The following is a 6,000-nucleotide window of genomic DNA, read 5'->3' as shown; positions in this document are numbered from 1 at the left end:
TACTGACAAAACTAACGGCGTTACTGTAACGCGTTACTAATAGCACGTTATTGCCCAACACTGCTCACCACTTAGCAGCCACGTATCAAGCCGATGTGAAAGGACGGCTTTTTTCCCTGGAGTATGACGCCGGAAGTATTCGAGAACTTCGGAGTGACACTGGGCTGCATGAGTAGATGCACTCTTCCTTCTGCTCAGTGATACAGTTGGCGGGTGTAGTTCAGTAGAAAGAAAATAGTTCCTACATGACACTGCTCACAGCAAGGTCTGTGGATTATCTTGAGTAACCAGGCCATGGTTTCTGCAAAGAGACATTGATGCTGAGTTTTTCGTTTTGGCGCTTTGAGCACCACAAGCCGAGTGCCACACCAAAACTAATCTTGCCTGATAAACAGCGCTACAGGTAAGAGGAAGAATATGTATTTCTGATTTCGGGGTGAACTGTCCCTTTAAGAGGCTTGGCCCACAGAAGTCGGTGGATTTACGGTAATGCTTCATTTTATGAGTCTGTAGTTTCTGAAAAAAGTTCCACTAACATTCTCACTGTGTGATTTGGTGCTAATTACACGGAGAATAGAGAGTGTTCACGTCCAATTGATTAATTACAGCTGAACACACAGGAGTGTGACGGAGCCAATAATTCAACTTATATGAGGAGTTCAGTTTCACACATGAACATTTTCTGCTTCTCTCTGCTCTAAGTAAAACTGAAATGTTGAGGATACAGTCTGAGATAAAAAAAACTCTATGAATTTATTTGAATTTTCGGACCACAATGTTTTCGTTGCATCATCTGAAGCCAAATTAATTCAGATGTTCTTTTGGGAAAATATTGAGCTGGGGCTTAATGTTGTTACATTTACACTCATTACTGTGAAATCTAATAAAGCACATTTCATTTATTAGATTGACTCATGGCAGACGCACGCAAACAAAACCTCATGTACAGAGTAGTCGTATGAAGGAAGGAATGATCAGGTGGAACGTCCTCGGTGCAGCGTGTCGCCAACAGCCGACGAATGGCGGAGTTCATGAGTTGTAGTCGGAGTTTGGGAGCGCGTTTACTGCCGTGTAAATGCCACCTCTGCATGTCGCAGTAAAACGCTGCAGCGGCCTGTGGTGGCACAGTGGAACGTTACCGCAGCTCTCCGGGCCTGTTGATGAGGCGTCGTCGCCCCCTCTGCTCTCTGTGCACCTAATTCAGAGAGCAAACACTGCTGCAAGTTCTGATCAGAAAAAAACACTAATTCATAATCACGCTGTCAGCCTTCAGTTGACTATTATACTTTTAAACACACTATCATTTGTTTTAATTGCCCGCCGTAAATCAGTTTGTGTTTGTGTCTCCATTGAGAGCAACAGTTGCTCGGCTCCATTAGCGCCTGCAGATCACAAAGCCATTAATTCAGGCTGCGCAGGCACAAATCAACCTGTCATCCTCCGCGCAATCACTCGACTCAGAGAAGCCAGAGCTGCAGACTGACAGAAAAAAAAGCCGCTGTTGCTCTTTAAAAAAGTCTTGTAAAGAAAAGTGCGAGCGCTGCTGCCAGGCGCTGCCGGCCCGAGCCAAGCTGTATTAAAACAGGGTGTATTTTAAACAAAGGTTGCTTTTTAATAAGGCCAGAGGGTGGCATATCGCAGATAGCTGTTGACTGGTAACTGCCGTGTTTAGCGTTAAACACAACGTGTCTGCCATGGCAACACGCAGGCCAAGAGTTCCCCGTCGGTGCTGCCAGCCAAGCTGGAACTGTTTTACATGCAGAGCAATCACAAATGAGAAGTGCAGTTTAATTACGGGGGAAGAAAGAAAGAATAAAGAGGCTTTATGTGAGATAGTTTATACACGTGCATCAGATCAGGGTGCCAGGTAGCACCAGCCATCTCAGAGCTGTAGATGCATCTCGTGTTTCCCTCAGCTGACAGTGGTTGTTCCTGCCACGTTAGTGCCACGAAAAGTGTTTGTTTTTTACCAAGACGTTGTTGCGTTTCCTGTTGGGATAGTGCCATTAAGGTGGTTGTTTTTCATGGGGATATCGCTGCATTTCCTGCCAGCATAGTTCCACAAAAAGTGGTTGATTTTTACAAAGACATCGCTGCTTTTTCTGCCAGAGTAGCAACAAGATAAGTGTTGCTTTCCACCCAAGCATAGCTGCATTTGATGACGAGGAAGTGCCATGAAAAGTAATTATTTTTGGCAAGACATGGCTGCTTTTCCTGCCAGGAATGGCAACATGAAAAGTGTTGCTTTCCACTGAGACATGGCTGCATGTCCTGTCGACATAATACCACGAAAGGAAATTGTTTTTTACTGAGACATTACTGCATTTCATGCCAGGATAGTGCCACAAAAAACTGTTGTGTTCTATCAAGATGTCACTGCTTTTTCTGCTGGGATGGCGACACAAAAAGTGTTGCTTTCCACCGAGACATGGCTGCGTTTCATGCCGAGAAAGTTCATCACAAAGCGGATGGTTTTTGTTGAGACATCGCTACGTTTCCTGCCATGATAGTGCCACAAAATGGGGTTGTTTTTCCCAAGATGTCACTGCTCTTTCTGCCAGGATAGTGACACAAAAAGCACTGCTTTCCACTGACACATGGCTGCGTTTCATGCTGAGAAAGGGCCACAAAAAGCAAATGTTTTTTGCCAAGACATTGCTGCATTACATGCTGAGAAAGTGCCTCAAGAAACAGATGGTTTTTGTTGAAACATCGCTGCGTTTCCTGCCCGAACAGTGACATGGAAAGCATTGCTTACGTGGCTGCAGATTATGACGAGAAAGTGCCACAAACAGGTTGTTGTGACGAAGACATTGCTGCGTTTCCTGCCAGGATAGTGCCAGATATCGCTGCGTTTCCTGCTGAGAAAGTGCCACGAATTTCTACCAAGACGTCACGGGGATAGCACCACAGAAAGTGTCACTTTCCACTGAGACACGGCTGCGTTTCTTGCGGCGTAAGAAAAGATGATGGTTTTTGACTGAGATGTTGCTGCATTCCCTGCCCAGGATATATGACTGTTCATAGATGAAGTGCACACAGACAGTGTGTAGGAACAGCTGTTTGTCCTCCATGAAGCTGGAGGAGGTCAAATCAGGATGCGTCCAACTGTCTGTCATGCACGTTATCTCTGACTAATGTGATTTTGATGAAACTTTGGGGACGTCTTTATGCTGCTCTTGCTTTGTTACATAACACAACAATGTTTGCAGGACACAATCTCAGTCCACTCACTTTCACAGCTTTATCAGACTGCAGCAGTCGACCTGCAGCTTGTGTTTACACTTGATTTACACGTGTTTGTTTATTCGTCATCGTTATACCTGCAAACTTCTGCTTTTCTTTTTGCGTTAAATAATGCAAGTGAAGTGGAGCTCCTCTCCACGCTGCCACTGCAGCTCAAAGCAGCTCTCAGCATCTTGGTCTGAACTTCAAACACCAAATAAAAACCCAGCTTCTTGTCATTATTTCCATCCAGAAGAATCCTGATGCGTGACAGTTGATATTTACAGCTCTGATTCTGGAAGTAAGCAGCGTATTACACAACCTAAGCCGTCAATACCAGAAATCACAAATGAGTAAAAGAATCCAGTTTACTTTATAACCGACAGATGTTGGATGACAAATATTACGAAGCAGCCGCCGACTTCTGAGCCTTTTTATTTTCACCCTGAACTTGGATTTGTGTGCTTTTCAGTTTTGTAAATTTGGTTCCTGGCGTGCTGCAGCAGGTCCTGCACCAAGAGCACAAACACCATGATATATCATGCCAGAACACAATGAACAACACAGAAATCCTGCAGATTCATGACCCTGTAATAGCCGGTTCACCTTGCTCCGACAGAGCGTAGGAGGACACGGGGCCTGGCTGCCAAATGACCGAAACATTGGATGAACATGTACATGCGCCTTGGCAGCTTCGCAGCCCGTCACCGTGCAGGCAGAGTGAAGCAACATGGGGAGAGAAACTGAACCTTCACCTGGAGATAAGAACCCAGCTACAGTGACACACTTTGTTCAGCTGAGTCATGTGTTGCTGTCATGGGAAGAGCTCCCAAATGTCAGATTTTCAGTGACAGCTTTTGTTTCCAGCACCAGTTATATAAACATGACCGTGAGCTTCAGAGGATGGGTATGAACCTGCAGCACTTCCTGTGTCCTCCAAAATAATTTAAGTGCTGTACTTGAACTTTATTTGACGACAGTTTGGAGCTAGATGTTCTCTATAGGGCAACACAGATTTATTAAAACTAAATTAAATATATTCTGCTTCTTCCTCTTCTTCTTTTCAATAACTGTATTCGTGCATCAATAAAAAAATGATAAATATAATTATTTTAATACTGTAAAATGACAAGTTGACAAAAAATAAAAAATAAAAGGACAAAGCATTCTCAAGCAACATTATTCATTTTGGTGGATTTATTGTAATATTTGTAGATGTAAATAGACATATTTATACTATAATAAATTTATTATTTATATTATTACGATTTTTTATTTTTAATTTTTTAATTTTTCTTATTGTTACATTATTTTTTTTGTATGCCAATAAAAATAAATACATATTTTTTATTCAGATGTGTATTTATTATTTTAATACTGTGATATGACAGTGTGACAAAAAAGAAGACAGGTTTGCTTGTTTTTTATTATTATTATTTTGTTTTATTTTTTAGCAGTAGTAGTGGGACACTAGTAAAATCAATAAATAATTAAATAAATAAAGCACTCTAATAGGGTTATTTTTATTACTATTATTATTATATTTATTTCTTTTTATTTTTATTTTTTTCTTCTTATTATATTGATAACTTTTTTGTTAACTTTTTTGTTTTGTTAAAATAACGAAAAAACATGCCGAAATTAATTGTTATTATTATTATTATTATTATCATCAAAAGTAATATGATTTTTTAAATTTCTATTTTTCTTATTATCAAATTAATCACTTTTTGTATGCCAATAAAAAAGATTTGTATTTATTATTTTAATACTGTGATCTGACAGTGTGACAAAAAAAGAAGACAGGTTTGCTAAAATTAGTTGGATTTATTGTAATATTTGTAAATGTAAAGAGATTTATTAATACCACAGCAAACATTATTATTATTATTGTTTTTTATTATTGTTATTTTGTTTTACTTTTTAGTATTAGTAGTAGAAGTGGTATGATAGTAAAACAAATAAATAATAAAATAAATAATTCATATAAACAGGATTTTTAATATTTTTTTATTATTATTTCATTTATTTCTTTTTGTTTTTATTTTTATTTTTCTTCTTGTTTGATAACTTTTTTGTACAGCAATTAAACAACGAAGAAACATGCTAAAATGATTTAATCATAGACCATTCATTGTGCTTTAAATTTATTTAATTACTGTAGTTGAATTCATTATTATTATTATTATCATCATCATCAAAAGTAACAGGATTTTATTTTTAATTTTTCTTATTTTCATATTAATATTTTTTTGTATACCAATAAAAAAATAAATACATATTTTTTTATTCAGATTTGTATTTATTATTTTAATACTGTGATCTGACAGTGTGACATAAAAAACACGTGTGCTAAAATTAGTTGGATTTATTATTGTTATTTTGTTTTATTTTTTAGGAGTAGTAGAAGTAGTGGAACGCTGGTAAAATAAATAAATAATAAAATAAATAAAGCAAATAGGGTTATTTTTATTACTATTATTATTATTATCAGTATTATTAGTAGTAGTATAATTGTTATCATAATTATTATTATATTATTATTTATTTATTTTTGTTTTAATTTTTTAAATTACTTTAATTATGTTTTTCTGTAAAAAAACATGCTAAAATTATTTAATTATAGACCATTCATTGTTCTTTAAATCTATTTAATTACAGTATTATTTTTTATTATTATTATCATTATTTTTAGTATAATTGTTATCATAATTATTATTATTTCATTTATTTCTTTTTGTTTTTATTTTTTAATTACTTAAATTCTGTAAAAAA

Source organism: Epinephelus lanceolatus, chromosome 24 (genome assembly GCF_041903045.1).
Source record: "Epinephelus lanceolatus isolate andai-2023 chromosome 24, ASM4190304v1, whole genome shotgun sequence".
Taxonomy (NCBI): domain Eukaryota; kingdom Metazoa; phylum Chordata; class Actinopteri; order Perciformes; family Serranidae; genus Epinephelus; species Epinephelus lanceolatus.
This window is presented reverse-complemented; position numbering follows the sequence as displayed.